Genomic DNA, 21,680 nt, shown 5'->3' on the forward strand with positions numbered 1-21,680 from the left:
TGGAGAGTTGATTTATTACATCTTCATTTATCTATTAGACACTTGGTGTGATGTCAAATATATAGAATCTGGCACCGAAAAATTCCTCATGGAACAAAAAAAACCCTTACGCGCATTCTGAAACCACAAGGCGCTATATATATATGTGGTTAGAGCACTGGTCTTGCAATTCAGAGGTGGCCGGTTCAAATCCAGCTGCTGCTCCTTGTGATCTTGGGCAAGTCACTTAACCCTCCATTGCCTCAGGTACAAACTTAGATTGTGAGCCCTCCTGGGACAGAGAAATATCCAGTGTACCTGAATGTAACTCACCTTAAGCTACCACTGAAAAAAGGTGTGAGCAAAATCTAAATAAATAAATGCAAATAAATAAATATAGAATACACATGATGACGGATATGCATGCGGTTAACAACACTACATTTGGTGCAGATTTATGCGTGGTATATAGAATATGCCCAGAATGACATAAACACTTCTCGACATTGATATCCACAGGGACATTTTCAAGATGACAAAAAGAAAGAGGAGGATGCCCAACTTCTACTCCTAGGAAACTCAACTCATGGCCAGACTTTTTCTCCAAAAGGGGAGAAGGAGGGCCAACGTGCACTACTGCAGGAGTTGGGAGAGGCTCACTGCACAACTCACAGGTCTGGATACCTGTGAGTATGCTAAGTATGCAAACTTCCTAATACTGTTTAGTACATTCATCTACATATTTTCAGAGAACATTTTATTACAAATTTGTCATCAGACTGTAATCCTTCTACATCCCTGTGCAATACTGTACTATAACAGTAAGATGGTAATGGCTGTTCTCATGAAGGAAAAGACAAGTGCTCTAACCACTCTGCCACTTCAGTTCTTGAGCAGCAGCATCACCTCAACCAATGTCAAACACTGCTTTATGGGGAGGAATTGTGCAAAACATATGCGGCTTTGGGGAGGGGGGGCAAGCTCCACTGCGGGGATTTGAACTTGCAATCCCAGAAGCCAAGACAAGTGCTCTAACTACTCTGCTACTTCAGTTCTTGAGCACCCCACCCTCAGCTGCTTTAGGGGGGAGGAATTGAGCAAAACATATCCGACTTGGGGGGGGGGGGGGGGGGAAGGGATGCTCCACTGATGGGATTTCAGCCAGCAATCCCAGAAGGGTAAGACTAGTGCTCTACCACTTTGCCACATCAGTTCTTCAGCAAACATTCTTGGACAATGTCAAAGGTTGCTTTAGGGGAAGAAATTGTGCAAAACATATGCAGCTTGAAGGGGGCCATACTCCACTGATCATTTTTGAATCAGCAATCACAGAAGGGCAAGACTAGTGCTGTAACCACTCTGCCACTTCCAACCTTCCAATGTCAAAGGAGGGAGAGGAATTGTTCAACACATATGTCCATTGAAGCAGCAGCAGTAGAGGATGGCAGCATCCCAGAGATACCCTCAGCAGCCGACCACATTCCTTCTCCATGATTTTCTTCCATGAACACCAAAAAGAAGTATTTCTTTAGTGCTTTATCCTCATCACTCTCCACATAACTATTCTCAGCATCTTTCAGTCTTAAAATTCCATTCCTAGCTTTTCTTCTTTCCCTAATATATCTGAAAAGGTTGTGTCGCCTCTCTTTACATCTTTAGCCAGTTTTTTCTTCTGCTTGTGCTTTCGCTAGCCATATTTCCCTCTTTGCTTCTTTGAATTTAATCCAGTAATCTTTTCCATGATCCTTTTGTTACATTCTTCTGTATTTCTTGAACGCAGCCTCTTTTGCCTTATTTTTCGGCTACTTGTTCCGAGAATCATATAGGATTCCTGTTTCTCTTGTTGTTGTTTAGTCATATTTGTAGCAGCTTTCAGCTTGGACCACTCCTATGCCTACCCATGCCGTCAGCTTCTCCTTCAAGTTTCCCCCCATTTTACCAAAATCAGCATGTCTGAAATCCAGCACTTAGAGTTTTGTGCGTCTGCACTCCGCTTTTACTCTTATATCAAACCATATCGTGTGATGATCACTATTGCCTAGGTGGACACCCACCTGGATGTTGGAAGCACTTCCTCCATTTGTGAGCACTAGATCCAGCATTAGTCCTTCCCTTGTGGGTTCCATCACCATTTGTCTGAGCAAAGCACTTTGACAGGCATCCACAACCTCTCTGCTTCTTTCCGATTCTGCTGACGGGACATTCCAGTCCACATCAGGCAAGTTGAAATCATCCAGCAGTAGTACCTCCCCTTTCTTTCCAACCTTATGGATATCTTCAATCAGATCCTTCTCCAGCTTCTACATTTGTGCTGGAGGTCTGTAAATAAGACCCATTTGGATATAGATTCCATCTTCTCTTTCCAAGTCAATCCATATAGCTTCTTCCTTTTCCCAGGTTCCCTGCATTTCAGCCCCTCTGATAGCCACCTCTTTGGCCCTCCCTATCCTTCCTAAACAAATTGCAGCCCAATATGGGTGCATTCCATTCATGGGAATCTTTGAACCGTGTGTCTGTAATAGCAGCAATATCTATGTTTTCCTCAAACATCAGGGCTTGCAAATCTTAAACCTTTTTACTTAAACTACTAGCATTTGTGCTCATTACTTTCCATGTGTTATTAAGTGAGTTCAGATGGTTTTCTGTGTTAACATTACCTTCCCCACTGCCATCCTGTTTTTCCAGGAGGGGGAGCGACTTTGACTTCCTTTGCTTCCTTTTGTCACCCCCACTCTATATTTTAAATGTCTACAAACATACTGTCTGAATTTCTCCCCAAGGAACCTTCTTCCTGTCACAGAAAGATGTAGCCCCTCATTATAGTACAGCCTGTTATTTTTCTATGTACTGCCCCATCCTCCTATATACCTAAAACCTTCTTTACACCAAACTTTAAGCCACTTATTGAACTCCTCTGTTTTACATCATCTTTCCTCTCCCTTCTCATATGTAGGAATAAGTTAAAAAAAAGCTACAGTCTGAACCAAAGACCCGAGTCCCTCCCTAAGTTTCTGGAATGCTGCAAACTTACTATTGTTGGCCAGGTCATTTGTCTCCAGGTGGAGACAATATCAGTATTAGAATCCTTACTCTCTTCCAGATCACATTCAGTATTTGGTTGGTACTTTTGGTAGCAGAGGATCTTGGAAGGCATTTCACTAACTTGGGACCCTTGAACTGTGTTCCTAAGTTAATGCCTCTTATAATGGAATCTCCTAGCAGTAAGAATTTTCCACTTTGAGATGATCTGTCATTGTTTTGGGGATGTCCTTTGGATTAAGTTACATTCCTTGCCTCTGGCTCCACCTCAGTTCTGATCATCATAATGCTCCAATGCAGCAAAAATGAGCTGACATTACATTTTTTAGTAATCTGTCTTTTGTTGTATTTTAGATTATGTATGTTGAGTTGTTACTCACTTTGGATAAAGGTGGTGTTATGATTCTGCTGGATAGGCAGGGGAATGTTTGGGACTCGCTCCTGATTGTCAGGGGCTGAGCCAGCAGACATCAGAAGCTTGATCCATTTAAGCCTGCCTTTCCCTGCAATCCTTGCTTTAGAATTGATTGCTTTGTTTGCTCAGGTGAAGCCAGCCTGTGCTTGGGCACTTGTGTTCACATTGGAGTTTAGCCTTTCTCCTCGGTGCTTGTTTATTCTATGTGTGTGTGTGCTGGGTATTCCCAGCATGAGCTTGATTGCCTCACTCCCCTACACCTGGTCTGTTTTCTGCTGCTCTAAGGTTGTGCTGTTTGTGGTAAGCTTTTGCCTTGTATTGTTCCAGTTTGTTTGTTTAGTTTTCTCTCTCTCTGTGTTCCCTTTGTCGTGCTGAGCTGTTGCTCTGCTCCCTGTGGTTCTGCCTCCATTTGGCAGTCCCCCCTGTCCTTGTATATTGCTCCTGTTTGTTGGTTTTAGTTCTCTTTGTTTGCTGAATCTGTCTCCTGTTTCCAGTGAGCAGTGCTCCTTTTCTGGTCTGTGTGTGTCAAGGCAGCTTCCTCTGTTTGCTTACTGTTCCCTTTTCTCTTGTGTGTTGTGGGGCCAGCTTTGTGTATTCTTATAGGTAGTTTTTCTTTTCCTTTGTGCGCTGTATGGTACAGCCTAGTGTGTTCCTTGTAGGGCTTCCTGTATCTTTGTATGCTGTAAGGTGCAGCCTAGTTCCCTTGAGTACTATGGGGCACAGCCCAGTGTATTCCTATGAGTGGTTTCCCTTTTTTCCTAGAGTGCCTAATGGCATACCTTAGAGTATTCCTTTGAGTGGCTTCCCATTTCCCTGAGTGCTGAATGGTTCAGCTTAGAGTGTATTCCTATAGTTGGTTCCCTTTTTCCCTGGAGTGCTGTATAGTACAGCCTAGAGGGTTCCCTTCTGGGGCTTCCTGTATTCTTGATCGCCCTGTGGCACAGCCTTGTGCATACCTTTAGAGGTTCTGTCTCTCACCCTTTTCCTTGTGTCTCTACCCTGCACTGTGTGCGATGCTTGTGCCCAGTCCCTTGGGGACCCTTCATTGTTCTTTCTCTCCTCCTAGAGTGTGACTGGGTTCCCGGTCGGCTGTGAGGCCCGCTTGCTTGGACTCTGCGCGAGTAGGTTTCCGATTGGCCGTGAGGCCCGCCTGAATGCTCTATCTCCCATTTTCTGGTGGTGCCTGTTAGCTGTTGTGTGTGTGCGGGGCTTGGTGGCTGGGGTGGTGTATAGGGCCTGTTCGGTCTACCCTACGCCTTGGCCAAAATCCTATAGTAGGCCTCGGCATGGGCTCAAGGGCTCACGTCCAGAATAATAGGTGGGCTATAAATAAATAAACATAAATAAAGGAATTATATAGGGGCAAAGGTTGGGAGGGTAAATTCCTGTATGACACAGGTCGTAATCTACCTGGGTCTACTGTGACCCATCTAGTCTTCTTTTGCTTTATTCTCTGTGGCACAGCTGGTGGTAAGTTGGATGGGAATTGAGTGGTCCTGGATGCTTCTTTAATTCCAGCAAATTCCTTCTTGAGTTTGTAAATTTCATTTTTCATAACTCGATTCCAGATGGTTTGCCATAAGAATAAGGCACAACATATATTACTTTGAATGAAAGACATGTTGATATGATTACAGTGTGAGAAGATGTACTATGTTAAGGGATATCAATTAGCAGGATTGTCCAATATAGGTTGTATTGAAGATAATTGTCTCTTGGTTTATAGGGAGAGCTTGCCTAGGGGTGGGTGGGAGAGGGATGTGCAGAGAAGGGCTATAGAACCAGGAGGAGGACAGATATGTAGCAACTTGTAGCAGCGGCTCTGCAAGTGAGAGGAAAGGAAGAGGTTTTTTTTCTTCTGTGTAGGATAGATGAAGGAAGGTATTAAGAGAGAAGGACACACAGGTAAGAGAGCAGTTCAGAATCTGCATCAATCCAAACACAAACATCTGAAAATATATACATTCAGAAAAGCTTAGCTTTTAGGCATGCTCTGCTTCTCAGGAATTCTCAGCTCTCCAGAAAGCAACCCCTCCCTTAAAGGTACAGACTATACTAGGTACCAGGTACAATGGGAGCCAAATTAATTAAATAAAACCTCAGTCAACTCTGTAGTAGGAAAAAGATTCAAAACAGATATGGAAATAAAGCACCCTTATTGAACAGAGATTTTCAGTATAAAAACAAAGAACAATTATAAAGTCAGGAGGAGGACAGGAATATAGCAATGTATAGGAGCCAGTAGTTTTGCAAGTGAGAGAAAAGGAAGGTTTTACTTGTGAGACCTAAATTTAACATTACATTTACACGGGAACTTCAAAAAAAATAATTCTCCCAATTGCAACACTGCAGGTCATAGTAGCAGGAATTGTCTTCTGTTCCTCTGAGTTTCTTTAGAAACATCAGGAAATATATGTAATGTATAACTAAGAAATGTTTTGTCTAAATTTCTAAGAAAAAAGTGTAATACCCAATCCTTATCTGAAGATAATGCAAAAGATTCTAATAATACTGCAGGTTAAACAAAGTCAGTGTCCAAAGTGTCTAACAGAGCAGAAACAAAAGTCTCTAAAAGAGCAGAAACATCTAGAGGCTCCATATTTTCCATTGCCTGTATTGATTTTAAGTGAGATCCTCCATCCAATGTTCTTTGAGAGGGAAGGTAATCAACTTTTGTGATATGGGGGTAAGATCCAACAAAACATTCAAAGTTTTTTTTAAATACCTAAATACGAAGATCACGTGATGTGTTGAGGAGTGCAACAGCAGAAACGCTCTCCTCTTAGGCCCCGTCCTTTCCCCCGCTCCACCAGCGATCGAAACCGGACTAGAGCGGAACAAATAGCGAAGACAAATCGGAGGGAGTGTATGGACAACTTTGTAACGCGCGGGGAACAAACAATGCCGGCGAAATCAGTGCGGAAAGAAATGGAAAAGGCCCGCGCGGCGGAGCCAAAGATGGCCGCCAGTCCCATACCAGAACCGCCCGAGGTAAAGTTTACAGCACAGCAACTAAAACAACTAACGGAGGCGGTGCAACAAGCGCTAGCCCCACAGTTCCAACAACTTTCCAGCCAATTAGCGGCAGTGGAGACAAAATTAGAGGACACTACGCGACGCACTGGAGAATTAGAGCAGCGTGTGTCGGCCGCGGAGGACGAGGGGACCGGAGTAACAACGGAAATAAAAGAACTGCGCGAAATAATAAAAAAACAGTCTATACAGATCGATGACTTCGAAAACAGATCGCGAAGAGATAACCTACGGATCATTGGGATCCCAGAGTCCGTCGCAGAACATTTATTACCCAGCATCCTAGAGAAATGGCTGCAAGAAGAATTCGCGCTATCAGATGGCGCGGGACCCCTATGCTTAGAGCGGGCACATCGAGTAGGCAGGAGACAAGATAACACCCAGAGACCTCGAATGGTCATGATTAAAGTGCATAATTTTATCCACAAAGTAGAAATACTCAGAGGGGCGCGGCTCAAGAGGGACAACCTGACTTTTGAAAACTCTCCAATAAAAATATTCCAGGATTTTTCGATGTCACTGCAAGAGAAGAGACGCAACTATGGACAGATATGTAAATCACTGGCGGAAAATAACACGAAATTTATGCTAGTATATCCAGCCACACTTCGGGTTCATCACCAGGGCAAATGGCACGCATTCAAATCGGCAAAAGATGCACAAGAATGGCTACAGAATGACAAAGTCCTAAGCCCGGATGACAAAGCCTGACATAATGTAGATGGACATAAGCATAAATAGAAGACTGAGGGTTGGAGTCTTGACAAAGAACCAAAAGGCCGGATGATCGCTATAGACGGTGAGAGTGGGGGGGGGGGGGGCTACACATCATTGATCCTTAATTCCCTCCCTGATATTAGCGTCGGGTTGGGAGAAGGGGTGGAAGATAAAGGGGAAGGATAGGGTTAGGGTAGGAAGGGGAAGGGAGGGGAGGGCTGGGAGGCAAGAGAGGAAGGGAGGAAGACAGGAACAACTTTCGACAGTAAACAATAGAACACAACAAGGGATGAGGGGAGAATATCTTGATTACACTTTGAGAGTCCCCATAAACATTTACATGCAGGCCAAGGGTGAGGCTGGGCACCCGAGGCAGAAGAAATTACTAGAACCGCCTAGACTCACAATAGAACAGAGCAATAGTTAAGGTCACACGTTTTGCCACATGGAATGTGGGAGGGATATCTACGCCAGTTAAATGGGCAAAAATACTATCAGCCCTTCAGAGACATAAAACAGATATATGCTGTCTACAGGAGACAAAACTTACAGATACAGAACACAACAAACTAAAAAGACGATGGGTGGGAGAAGTTTATGCAGCATCATCTGGGGACAGGAAAAGTGGTGTAGCAATACTAATTAAAAAAGGATTGGCAGCCAAGACAGAGTTAATAGAGGCCGATAAGCAAGGTCGATACGTGATAATAAGGTTATGGTTACAACAGAGAGAGTACTTAGTCCTGGGCCTATATGGCCCAAATACATATGATGCCAATTTCCTAACTAAGCTGGTCCAGCTATGCCTTCCATACCCGAATACTCCATTGATAGTGCTGGGAGATTTTAATCTAGTGGCAGACCCCACTAAGGACTGCTCAAATCCCAGAGTGGCACATAGAGGAGGGCCAAGAGCTCATGCTATACCAGCCTTTCAACGCTCACTATATCTGGTGGACGCCTGGCGTAGTCTACACCCTGAAGAGCGAGATTACACTCATCAATCTAGAGCCCACGGGACATTTTCAAGAATAGACTATATACTAGTAGGCCAAACGTTATTTCCGTGGGTGATTAACGCAGAAATAGGCCCGGAAGAGATATCAGACCACTCCATAACGTGGGTGGATATAGAGTCCCCAGATTTCTACCAACAACAAAGGGGATGGCGATTCCCATCATATTTAAGCCAGAACAGAGAATTTAAAGAATTTATACAAAAGAAATGGGAGGATTACACTAATTATAACGCAGAATATAAGGATAAACCTGGGATTTACTGGGAGGCAGCGAAGGCAGTATTGCGCGGCGAAATAATGGCATTTACCCACGCGAGACGGAAGAAACACGCTACAGCGATATTGAGGCTAGAACGCAACCTAAAGAAAGCCAAGTCACAACTTATCAAATTTCCATCCATTAAAACAAAAGAGCAAGTACATGCCATACAAATAACCTTGAATACCTTGCTCCATGAGAGAAGCTCTAGAGCATTGGCATGGCAAAAATTCAAACTAAATAGGTATGGAAATAGAACAGGGACAATGCTAGCGAGGCTGGTAACAGCTTGGGGACCACGAAAACCCATAATTACACTTAAAGACGACAAAGGAAGGATACAAAATAAAAGCAAAAAAATAGCAGAAATATTAACTAACTACTTCGCCACGTTGTACACAGCCTCCCAGGATCCAGAGGACAAAGATATCACAACATTTTTACACAAGGTAGAAGCGCCCAGGTTAACCAATGAAGAAATAGAAGCTCTGTCAGCCCCACTAGAGATTAAAGAGATACAGGCAGTAATCAAAGCCTTACCGACGGGTCTGCCCCGGGACCTGACGGGTATGCTGGGGAATTCTACAAAATACTACCTAGCTCAGCTTATCTCCCACTATGTGATTACTTAGACCAGGCGGTCGGTGAAGGGAAGTTCCCACTACATGCAAACTCTGCCCTAGTCACGCTGATTCTGAAACCGGGACGCCCAGAGGACCAAGCAGGGTCTTACAGACCAATCTCCCTCTTAAATTTAGATCAAAAGATTTTAGCAAAAGTATTAGCTAATAGACTGGCTGAGATTTTACCAAGATTAGTGGGGGAGGAGCAAGTAGGATTTATCAGATCTAGACAGGCAGCAAAAAATATACGACGCCTCTTGATAGCAATGGCTTCAGGACAATTGACAGAGACCCCAATAAATCTTTATTCACTGGATGCAGAAAAAGCATTCGATCAAGTCGGGTGGAAATACCTATTCACATTACTACAATACATGGGGTTTAATGGCTGGTTTTACAATGCAGTGCAGACCCTGTACACAGAGCCCAGTGCCTCCATATTGATGAATGGTATCAAAGCAAATCCCTTTAAAATCTCGAGGGGGACAAGACAGGGCTGCCCACATCTCACCTGCACTATTTATCTTAACACTGGAACCCCTACTGAGAGCATTGAAAATCATGGAAGGAGTACCAGGAGTACAGGTAGGGGGGAAGGTAGTCAAAACATTTGCCTTTGCAGACGACCTAATGGTAATTACAACTCTCCATATGGAGCCCTAACCAAGATATTGGAGACAATACAAAACTTTGGACAGCTCTCTGGCTTTACCTTAAATGCACAGAAGTCTTTAGCTTTGGAAGTATATCCCGAGCAAAATAAGCCAGATGCCTCAACATTCCCCTTGACCTGGGCTGGAAACAAGATTAAATACTTGGGCACTTATATAACGCAAGATTTATCGAAATTGTACCAAGAGAATATTACTCCATTGCTGACTGCCACAAGCTTGAAACTCAACCAGTGGGAAACCCTACCAATGTCTCTAATGGGTCGTATCGCCCTATACAACATGATGATAGTGCCGAAATGGCTGTATGTTTTCCAAACCTTGCCTTTATACTTGCGCAAAGAAGATGAACAATCATTAAATAAGAAGCTACAACGATTCCTTTGGAGAGGAAAGAAACCACGTATAGCGATTTCAACATTACAGATACCACGCGAATTTGGAGGACTCGGGCTGCTGAGTGTACGCCAGTTTTCGGTAGCCTGCGGCATGAGACATATCTCGGACTGGTATAGGACCTCCTCAGAGTTCTCGGACACTGAGCTAGAAACCGCTTTAACGAATGGAGTACACTTTAGTAGCCTATTACATGGAAAAGGTGGGGAACAGCTAGAGATTTTGCACCAGTCACATATACTTCCCACCGCTAAAGCGGTGTGGAGGTGGATTTGCAGATACCACAGATTTTCAAGCACCACTACTCCCTTCCTGGCCATATGTGGAAACCCAAAAATTTCCCCCTGGGAATTGCATCAAGCGTTTCGGAACTGGCAAAGTAAAGGCTTAGTATATATTATACAGGTCATAACAAAAGAGGGCAGGGTGAAAGCCTATAAAGACCTACAAAGACAATATGATTTACCTAACAGAGACTATTTTTACTACATACAACTCAGCCACTACATACATAGCCTGCCTAGGGAACACATCACGGAGGATGTGCAAGAAGAACTGTCATCAGCTTATTCATTGCAGGCGCAAACTAAAGTACCAATGAAAATGTACCACAGACATATAAGAGACATGATCATGGAAGTAGACTATCAATCATTGGCTAAAGCATGGAGCTTAGAACTATCAGTTGAGATAACATCCCAATCACTCACGGTTTACATATACTCAATCCAGAGATCTTCAAAACTGCTAACATACAGCGAAATGGAATACAAATTTGTGCTACGAACTTATATACCACCAAGGAGGGCATTTCATATGGGGGTTTCCCCAGATGGGGCCTGCCCTAAATGCGCAGCTCCAGGAGTACTTTTAGGCCATATGTTCTGGCACTGTCCAGCAATTCAAAAATTCTGGAGCACTATACAGCAAGCCACAACAACGATGTGGAAGACGACATGGAGAAGAGATGCCAAATTACTATTTGGTCAAGCTGCAACGAGCAGGCCCTGTCCAGCAGGATTTAAGAGCTTTTCATACAGAGCCACAGTAGTGGCAAAGAAAACGATACTCAGAGAATGGATTACAAATAAAGCACCAACGTTACAACAGTGGCGAGGTGGTATGATGGATTTTATGAAATTTGAACGACAAATAGTAGAAAGCAATCACGACTCCAGTTTTACAGAAAAAGATTTTTTCAAAATCTGGCATCCATTCTGGCAGACAATCCCTAAAGGGGGCAGATCTCGAATTCTCAACCTCTAAGAACTGACAAAAAGAGACTAAGACAAAGGTGTTGGTTAATAGCCTCCTAGGGTGGGGTAGATAGCGGGTGGGCTTTAGGGGGGGGGGGGAGGGGGAGGAGTAGAATTAGAATAAGGAAGAGATAGAAGAAGTAGCTAAGATTAAGGTTTCAATAGAAGTAAATGTTATAAAGCGAGAACAGTGAACGCAATTCTTAGACATGTTTTAGATCAAGTAGAGAAGACTAGTCGCAGAATAGGGAAGGCTGAGTGTGATCTAACAGCAAGAAGTAAGACAATAGCGGTGTGTAGCCCACCTGGGAATTCAAAGCATTGATAACTTTAATAAACAAATTTTGGAATGAAATAACAAGGTTGGAGCACAAGGTATAATAGGGTGGGAGGGGGGGAGAAAAATTGAGAAAACAAATCTATACAATTGCAATTTGTACAATGGTGTTAGTTTCATAAATGACATCTGATTCTGTACTCTATGATGTGAATTGTACCAAGTTTATAATGTCGTTTATCAATAAAAAAGATTTAAACATAAATACCTAAATACTTGGGGTCACAGTTGTCAAACATGGAAAATTAATCACTTTTAGATTACAACTTCTGGTAACATTTCCAAAGATTCAGCCTTGTTCCTGAGAAATAAATTATCCTTTGCTATAATTTTCATTGAAGATATTGACTCTTCCAGTTTTCCCAGTTTCGTATTAGTCTGCAATATATCATTCCATTTTTAACTACTCTCTTTTTTATTGTCAGCGTAGATTGATTCAGATTGGAATTTTGAAGAGTCAATTCTTAACCTAAATCAATAATAGCTTGCCAAATTGTTTCCAAAGTAAACATTCCAGGTCTGGTTAAACCAAAGGTCTAAGACAGTCCTGTTACCATAGCCAAAGTTGAGATATTTTGATCCTCTTGCACTGGTGCTACAGTGGGGAAGAATGGAGACTCTCCAGGAACTGTGTCCTCCCCAAACAGCATTTCCCTGCCCGCAGTTCCACTCACCCGGTTTTGCTCTGCACAGAGCTCAACAGAGAGACCCAGTGCTGATGTCTCCCCCGCCAAGACATAGCCAGTCACTACGGGAAAAGAAAGAGTCAGATTCGGGTCTCCAAGTAGCGGTTGCAGTGGCAGAACTTGTTCCTCTGGACTGAGAGAATGCCCCAGAAGTCTCAGTTGGGTCCACTTGTCTCCGACTGAGCTTCTTGTTGGCTACTCATGGAGGTCTGTCCTCCTGAACCAAGACGCTGAACAAACAAGTCCATAGTGGCTCCAGGAGGTAGGGAAGAGGGCTTAGAGGGGAAAACCCTCACCTTTTCTTTTCTATTAGTTATATTTAGATAGGAAAGATCAACGGGATCAAGAGCTCAGCGTGCAGTGGCCATCTTGGAACCTCCTTTTCTGTAAATACATTTTCCATTCCTTCTTTCCAGATTGACCCACAGTAAGTCCTACAATTATGATGCTTTAATATTATTTGTAACATAAAATGCCACAGGTGACCCTTATCTTGTAGTTTTGATCACCCAGCCCCAACGATTCTAGTTTAAAGCCGCCTTCAGTCATCAAAAAATATTTTTTCTTGCAGTGCACATTTAAACTGAGGATTCTATTGCCAGATGGTGTGGTCAAAGTGACTAACATACCAGGCTTCGAAAGAGGTTTGGGCAAGTTCCTGGAGGAAAAGTTCATAAAACAATATTAGCCAGATATATTTGGGAAAGCAATCACTTTTCCCTTGAAATAAACTAATAGAAATTGGTCTACATTTTAGACCTTCTGGGTAGTAGCAACCAGGACTGGCCACTTTGAAAACAGGGTGACGGGCTCAATCAACCTTTTCCTAAGTATGTGCTTGTTTCACAATATGCATATTTTTCCCTTTGGGTCAATATCTTTCTGCCCTCTCATCCTCACTGTGTCTCCTCCTCCAATGTTCCCTCTAAGCTGTGCAGGTGTCCTCCATATACATTCCTGCCAGCAGTGGTGCCTTTTCAATATCACATTTTCAGTAGCGAGGGACAGGCTCCAGAGGACCCATCTGTCCCTAGTGATTGAAGACAATTGAAGCATCATGCCTCACTGGCAGCAATGCAGTTGGAGAACTCTCTTACAGCTTAGATTGTCCCCCACATTGATTATTATATTAGAGAGTTGGCGAGAGATAAGTCCCTCATAACATAACAACATAGAATATTAAGTTGACATCTAGAATATTAGGTGTTATCCTGGATTCTTCATTATCTCTATACTGATGGAAATTTAGGGCTGTATTTTGATTGAAATTGTGATTAAAGGTATGTTATTTAATTTTGTTCCCACTGCTGCTCCTTGTGACTGGGCAAGTCACTTAGGGGAACTTTTATAAAGCCTCGCTGTAAGCATTCTAACTTTTTAGCGTGTGCTAACGATAGAGACATCCATTATATTCCTATGGATGTCTCTAGTGTTAGCGCATGCTGAAAGGTTTGCATGCCTACAGTGCAGCTTAGTAAACAGGGCCCTAAATAAATAACATACCATTAATTGTACGATTATGTTTCAACAATTTTTTATTGATGACAGAACCAACAATGAATTCAAAGATATGTAGGAAATACAGAAAATTAAAGAGCTAACGTATGCCCAAAAATAGCTGACATATACAACACGTCATTAGTCTTTAATCTTTATGTACAACATCTAGCTCTCCACCCAACCTCCTCCAAAGCCCCCCACCAGTTTCCCCCACAGTAAAACCTAGTGAAGGCCGTTGACTGGGATCTGGGGTTTTGCATGACGCCAACCAAAACATCCTGCCAAAAACTGTCCCAAAAAATCCACCCCCCCCCAAAAAAAAAAAATCTAAGTGAAAAACCACCCCCTCCCAACCCTCCACTTTTGATATGCAGGTGCACTGAGTACTATCTACCATCTAGTAAATGGTTCAGAAAAGTGACTACGAGCCTTGTGAGAAATTGTATTTAAATAGGGCTCCCAAATGAGCATAAATGATTTTTTGTCTCCTAGGGTGACCTCAGGCACCATAAGATTCCCACATCATTAACTCGTAATTTATTATGCCAATACCAGAAACTTGGTGTGTGATCTTCCAGCCAGTGACTGAGAATGCATTTATTCCCCAGGGTGTATCCATTTCATAGGAAAAGGATTTCCTCCTTTTCTCTGAGCCCCCATGGAGGCTGCATTACAAAGAACCAACCCCTCGAATGAAAACAAAAAGGGGTGGCCAAGCTCTGACTGAATATATCTGACCATTGTTGCCCAGTAGTGGATTACCTAGACGACTCAGGAATGCCGCGTTTATCAGCAGAAGTTGTGAGTCAGTTGAATGCCCCCTTGAGAGCTAAAGAAATTCAGAGTGTCGTTAAATCACTCAGAAGGGGCACCACCCCGAGTCCAGATGCGTACTCGGCGTGAATATTATCAACTTATGTTGCCACAGATTTGTGGGGCCCTAACCTTGTTCTTTGAATTCTCAGTAGCGGAGGGGGTTCTCTCAAGAGATGGCAATGATGCATTAATTACACTTATACCAAAGCGGGTAGGCTGCTGGAATGCCCGGAATCATATAGGCCGATTTCACTCAATGTGGATTTGAAGATACTGGCTAGGGTCTTGGCGGAACATCTGGCGCTACACATGGTTGCTCTGGTGGGGGAGGGCCAGGTGGGGTTTGTGCGAGGTCGCCACTCGTCTATTAATGTACGCAGGGTTTGTATGGTTATTGCGCATAGTCATACCATGGAGGAGCACCTACTCTATGTAACAATGTCATCTCTGATACTTTGTTCCATATTTTGTATTAACTCTGTACTACTTTGTACTATACCATGTAAGCCGCACTGAACCTGCTATCGAGTGGGAAAGAGCGGGGTATAAATGCTACAAATAATAATAATAATAATATGAGAACATTGCCATAGCCCATGTAGCAGTGAGGAAGTGCTGGGAGAAATAACCCCTGTGCACTACCCGGAACTGACATTCAACTGTGCACTGTGAACAGCCGCTGGGGTACTCAGCAGAATCCCCCAAAATGAGGATATGACAAGAGGCCGACCCAGCTCTTTGGCCCATGCTTCCAACTAATTGCACGATTAATTGAACGATTAATCGCGATTGCGAATTTTAAGCTAGCTGCAGCCCTAAAATATTGAATAATAAAAAGTAATGAAAAGATAAGAAATGCAAATACAAATGGAAAAATTACAAATTAAAGAAGCAAAAAAAAATGCAGAATAGCTATAAACAGCCTTACAGTTTTCACAGCCTACTTGAGAAATGCAGCCCTATTTTCTTTTTTACAGCAAGATGAACTGATGTATGACTCTCAATGACCTTATCTTGGATTTATGCATTTTCCTGGTGTGTTGATATGTTGGGAGTAGAGGAGGGAGTTTTGTTTCTGTGCTAGACACACGTATTCCTCGCATCCTACCTAGAGTCAGTTTTTCTCTTTGCTTGTAAAGGATCAATAATCAGTCAGTAGATGATTTTTACTCCTAGTTTGTGTGAGTATATTTTGAGAGCTTTGCTTAGTAATTCTTAACTGGTGTTTTGTGTTTGCTTAGATGTGTGGGGCCTTGGTTTCAAATGCTTTGTTTGTTTCCCTGACAGTCTTTGAAAACAACTCCTGAACAAAGAATTATGGTTATCGTGTTGATTCATTTGAATATGTGAAAATAAGAGTCAACAAACAAGCTGTAGGTGAGACCTTTTTATTGAATTAACGTAATATATCTGTGCTAGCCTTAAAGAGTTATCCTCTGTTCATCAGGTCAGAAAGAAACACGCACTTAGGGACTGATGCAGAAAGCCACGCGTTACAGCCATGCTCCAGTGGCTAAGTGCATGGCTTCTCACACACGTTACCACAGAAGTTGAGTGCCTGAATGAAATAAGCAATGAGCATGCAAACTATTGCAGCATTAAAAAGTGTGCTGTGGCATAAAGGGCAGTGCACTACACTGCAGTAATCTGCAGCTTATTGCTAAAATGTCCCCTTTCCTGTAAATGCTTGAGTGGTGATTAGTTTATGCATTGAAGGGAGACATTTTGAAAAAGGCTGCTACTCAAAAAAGTTCCTGGCACTCTATTGAGCTCTACCCCTGATCCCTCCAACCTCTTCAAAAATATCCCTGTATTCTAGTGGGCCCGCCGCCCTTCTGTCCCCCCCAAACCCCCTCACCCAAATACCTTGAAGAGGCAAGAATGATGTTCACTCACTTCTGCCTCCATGCTGCAGTCTTCCAAAATGGTGGCACCCAACCCTGCAGTGTGCATTTTGGGACACACCGCACAGGATCAGTCTGCCAAATAAGGAAATGTTCTCCTTATTTGGTAATCTCCACCCAAACCACCAAATAAGGGAAAATTCCCTTATTTAGCAGACTGACCACACATGATGTGTTCCAGGATGCACCGCTCTGGCCAGGTGTCTCCATTTTAGAAGATGGTAGTGCAGAGACAGTACAAAGTGGGTATCATTCCTACATCTTCTTCAAGGCACATGGGGGAATGTATGGGGCCCAGGAGGTCACAAGGAGGGAGGCTCAGAAGACCCCAAGGTATATATATATTTTTTTGGGGGGGGTGTTTCAACTAGACTACTAGGAAATTTTTGGTTAGTGACAGGAGGACAGGGGCATCTCTAATAGGTGGGGGATCGGAACATGGGGGAACCTTTCTGGGGTGGAGGATCAGAGGATCTCAGGGTCACCTTGGAGGGGTGTGGATTCAGAGGATCAGGAGCTTATCTGAGGGAGTGGAGGGATTATCTCGGGGGTTGAAATAGGCATTGTAGATGTAATTTGCAGAAGATCTTACTGAGGAGTACACAGTTGGCATGCAAAGATAAGATAAAGATAAAATAATTCCAGAGGTTGGTCACACCAAAATAGGTTCTAGAGTTACAAACCTCTTTATTTGCTGATAACGAGAAGGATTGACTAAGGGGTGCCTAGGATGGAAAAATATTTATTTACAAAGCAAGACAGAAGAATAATATATAGAAGAAAAGATTCCAATAGAAATACAGAACCTAAGACACATACTTATGACAACATAAGAAGCACACTTTAAATTCTGATAAAAACCAACTAGATATCCTGTGTGATCACAGTTCTTAAAATACCTGCCTTGCCAGTGTCATCAAGGTCTTCATCTTCACGATGGTAGATTGAACTGATCCAGCAGCAGGCACTGCAGCTTACAAATGGAGCACAAAGACATCGCCAAACTAAGTCCTTCCTCAGCCTTATAGGCAGTCTTTTATCAGTGATGACCTTCAAGTCTTGATAACTCTGGATAAACATTGGCCAGATATTGATTGATTGATTTACTATATTTATAGCCCAGCTATCACCTAGGCAAAAAAACATCCATCTGCCACTTTGTGCCACTTTTTAAACATTTATCTGTTTTGAAAATGAGTAAGGAAGAGGCACTGTGGGTCAATCTGGAAAGAAGGACTGACAAATATGTTTACATCGGTGTGATATACAGACCTCCTTCACCGAAAGAAGTAGACAGAGATTTAATTGAAGACATTCAGAATATAGCTGTGAAAGGGGAAGTAATACTAATAGGTTATTTTAATATACCAGATGTTGATTCAGGTATCCTTTTCACGTGGAGGGGCATTTTCAATATGACGTAAGTCCAACTTTTTTGCAAAAAAAGTCCAAAATCTGAATAGGAAAGAAGGTCATTTTTAAAAAAGAAAAACATCTATCTTTTTTTTTAAAATACTGTTTTGAACAAGGTTTTCTGATCTAGACATTTTGTTTTTGGTCCATTAAAAAAAAAAAAAAAGTCCAAGTGCAAAATGCACAAAATCAAGCCACTGGAATGTAGGAGGAGCGAGGAGCCAGCATTTTTAGTAGACTGGTCCCCCAGACATCCCAGGAAAGCAATAGGGCACCCTAGGGGGCACCTCAATGGACTTCATAAAATGCTCCCTTATCTTGTCTGCTGAGCCCCCTCCAAAACCCACTACCTCCAACTGTACACCACTACCATAGCCCTTACAGGTAAAGAAAGCACCTATATGTGGGTACAGTGGTTTTCTGGTGAGTTTTGGAGGGCTCACAGTTTCCTCCACAAATAGAGGGAGGGGGAGACATGGGCCTGGGTCCACCTGTCTGCAGTGCACTGCACCCACCACTAGACTACTCCAGGGACCTGCATGCTATTCTAATGGACCTGAGTATAACATCTGAGGCTGGCAAGTAATGTTTTTAATTACATTTTTGGGGGGTGGGAGGGGATTAGTCACCACTGGGGGAGTAAGGGGAGGTCCTTCCTGGTTCCCTTCAGTGGTCATCTGGTTATTTAGGTCTGGCTCAAAACGGAAGGTTTTGTTTTGTTCCATTATGGCTGAAAACCTTCCAAGTGTTAGGAACACCCAGATCTCGCCCTTAACACGCCCCTGACATTCCCTCTTGTGATTTGAACGGTCTTTTGACAGACTTCATAGAAAAACATCTAAATACTGGTTTTGAATATACCGATTTGGACGTTTTTCTCTTTTGAAAATGAGCTAGAAGTAGGGAGGTCATGGATTTTCTACAGGGATAACTGTTCCAGCAGTTGGTAATAATCCATACAGGATGGAGCTATATTGAATTTAGGCCCAGATGCACAAAAATTAACAATCCAGCTACGTGCACCTGGTTAAGCGAGCATGGAGTTCAGTAAGACATGCACAAAGGGGTTCTGTGTGCTCTTTTTCTGTCACGGTAGCAGCTAATGATAATTGCATGCTGTTATTTAAATGAGCTACTTACCATTCAAATGTGCATTCCGAGTAATGCACAGCCTTTTTCGTAACGATGCACAGAAAGGACTGCCTTTTCTTATTTAACTTTTAATATATATATCAAGAAAATCCTTGAAACACATCAAGCATGATTATATAAAAAGAAAATTAAACACAGTATCATATATAATAATCTAATTTAAACATAATCAGCTAACTAGACCATACTTGGATGAAAAAAACCATTCCAAATACCAGAGGAAACTGGCCAAAAAAAAAGGTAAAAATTAAAATAAGTGGAAACCTACAGTGTGTCAGACCATATTAACTATATTATCAGTTCTTAGTAGGTGACATAAAAGGTTGAAAGTGAAACCCCCTCTACCTTCCAAAAAAAATTGTCATTGAGAGGGTTCATAAAATACATAATTACGTTGATATAGGAAAAGTAATCACTTGCGAGAAAACCTTAATTGAAACCTAGCTCCCAAGGAAATTGCATGTGGCTTAAGTGCTAGAAACTTCTTCTTACGTATTTGAGTCCATTTAGATATATCAGGAAATACAGAAACTTTACCTCCTAGAAACATGGGATCTGAAATCCTAAAAAAAAAAAAAAAAAGGCGCAAAATAGCCTCTTTATCCTGTAGGAAAACAAATGTCACCAAAAGTGTAAATCTAGAAACCATTTCTTCCTTGGAGGTTTCAAGAATTTGAGTAATGTTTAAACTATCAGAGGATACATCCACAACAGAATTAACATCTGGGGAACTCGAACGCTGTCTAGGAACTGGAAGGTAATATATCCTATGAAAAGGTGGACAAGCAGAGCAGTATCAGACTAAAACTTCAAAAATCTATAAAATAGATCCTTTGGGGATACAGTCATAAGTCTGGGAAAGTTAAGTAAATGTAAATTTAAATGTCTCGCATATTTATCAAAATTCTCCAATTTTCGATGACCATATGTCCTGAGTCATAGAAGCTTGAACAGCTGGGACTGACTCTAAAGCAAGAATCTTCCCTGAACTTTCAAGACTTCCTCACATTTGTCAATTTTCTGTAAAGGGGCCCTTTTACTAAGCTGCATAAGGGCCTAAGTGCATACAGCGCATGCCAAATTGGCACTACCGCCTGGCTAGCATGTGAGCCAGGTGGTAATTCTGAAGTTGGCACATGCTGATCCCGCAGTAGAAAATAATTTTCTATTTTCTTCCATGGGCCGCTTACCCGGCAGTAAACAGCAGTTGGCATGCGCTGCTTGCGGATAGCACATAAGACCTTACCACTGGGGCGGTAGTGTGCTATGGTAAGGTCTCAGGCTGAAATGACACACGCTGGTTTCAATTTAGCGCGCATTCCATTTTCCGGTCCCAGCTGGATCGCCCTTTGAAATGGCTGACAAGAAGCTGGTAATCTCCGCCTGCTTCATTCCAAGGTTCAAGGGCTGCCAAGCAGCTGCAGCCGACCTTGCCTATCTTCGGCATCAAGAACATAGAAAGCAGCACTAGGCACCAGGTAACAATATTATAGCAGGAGCTATAGCGCACAGGCATCTCATGCTTCTCCATTTGTATTTTCTCCATCCCCTAACAATGCATTTTTAATGGGTGGTTAGGGAGCCGTTGGTACGGCTGGCTGAGGAGAGCTGAGCTGTGGACCGGCCAGTCAATAAGCATGATAACTGAAACACGGGAGGGAGAATTCATCCTGGGAATCAGCCGAACAGAAGGCATAAGTGAAAAACAATTGCCAGAGAAAACAAAGCGAAAAGAGAGAGAAGTTCCTGCGCTGCGTCTTGTCAGACGTGTATTCAAGAGCATGGCAGCTAAGATCCCCCAGAGAAGGCAGTCCGCTTGATAGTGAACAATCCTCTGACAAGCAGAGGAAAACAGATGAAGACAAAGAGTCTCTGGAAACACCCCAATGTTGTGGAAAACAAAAAAAAGCTACCAACTGCTTTCATACACATAGCTTGTCTGCGTATATGAAAGACGTCTGTAGCATGTGCAGAACAGCAACGCTTAGTGATTGGCTGTTCTGTTCTTGACTCAGCAGGCTGATTGCCCCCCCCCCCCCCCCCATTGAGCTGCTCGCTGTTTTTGCAAGCAGCTCATTTATATCCCATTTCTTCTGAGCATCGCTGGCTATTTCCAACTCAGTAATTTTTACCGAGTTGGAAGTAGCGATCGGTGCTTTAACAGGACTTTAGTGCATCGAGGTCTTAGTGCTTACAAATGGGGAAAGTGTCTTTGATGTTACAGTGGGTGATCATCTGGTATCTAGTGATCACTGTGTGGTTCAGTATTAAGACAGGTGTAGAGAGAATTTATTCAAAAGTGAATACATCTCCCCTTCCCCCTTCAACAGGGCAGCATCTTCCCTCTGTCCCCACATCTGTGTAACAGTCCTGTCTACCCTTCCCTTCCTAATAGTGCAGCATTTTCCCTCCTTCCCTGTGTAGCGTTTCACCTTTCAGATCTGTCTCTGAGGGGAAATTGGTGG

At 42.8% G+C, this 21,680-nt stretch overlaps 1 protein-coding gene across 5 annotated transcripts in view; it reads left to right on the forward strand.

The window, feature by feature from the left end:
- TOR4A (torsin family 4 member A) overlaps nucleotides 1–21,680 on the forward strand; it is a 223,242-nt gene that overhangs the window by 100,294 nt on the left and 101,268 nt on the right. For 2 of the 5 annotated variants that reach the window (XM_030207774.1, XM_030207778.1), the window contains one exon: nucleotides 16,034–16,123. The gene's annotated coding sequence lies outside the window, so the exon portion shown is untranslated. Of the gene's footprint in view, nucleotides 1–602; nucleotides 679–16,033; nucleotides 16,124–21,680 lie in introns of those variants that run through there. The other 3 variants (XM_030207777.1, XM_030207779.1, XM_030207775.1) reach the window with 3 other exon arrangements.

This window comes from Microcaecilia unicolor, chromosome 6 (genome assembly GCF_901765095.1).
Source record: "Microcaecilia unicolor chromosome 6, aMicUni1.1, whole genome shotgun sequence".
Classification (NCBI taxonomy): domain Eukaryota; kingdom Metazoa; phylum Chordata; class Amphibia; order Gymnophiona; family Siphonopidae; genus Microcaecilia; species Microcaecilia unicolor.